The following is a 351-nucleotide window of genomic DNA, read 5'->3' on the forward strand; positions in this document are numbered from 1 at the left end:
CCCATTTTTTTTCCGGGCGTCCGTTAATAAACTATAAAATCACTGATGACTTGCCATGTTTGGGTTCACTCAGATAGCGCAATATTGTGATACTCATGGTGGTCCTGGACTGTATATGGCCTACGTGATACTCGAAGATGTGTTTCACATGAAAACATAAGCTTTTTTTGTTCTCTTAGATAAAACATAACGGTACATTAGTGATTAGTAAATTTTCGGTCTTTCCCACTTTGTCAGAGCATACATGAGAGTGCGTAATTTCTCTAACAGCACTTGAACGCAGCAAGAGAGGGACTTGCTTGGGCGTCATGACGTCAGCGGTCTACTCTCGCGCACTTCCCTGAAGTTCAC

The sequence above is a fragment of the Chelmon rostratus genome, chromosome 1 (genome assembly GCF_017976325.1).
Source record: "Chelmon rostratus isolate fCheRos1 chromosome 1, fCheRos1.pri, whole genome shotgun sequence".
NCBI classification, from domain to species: domain Eukaryota; kingdom Metazoa; phylum Chordata; class Actinopteri; order Chaetodontiformes; family Chaetodontidae; genus Chelmon; species Chelmon rostratus.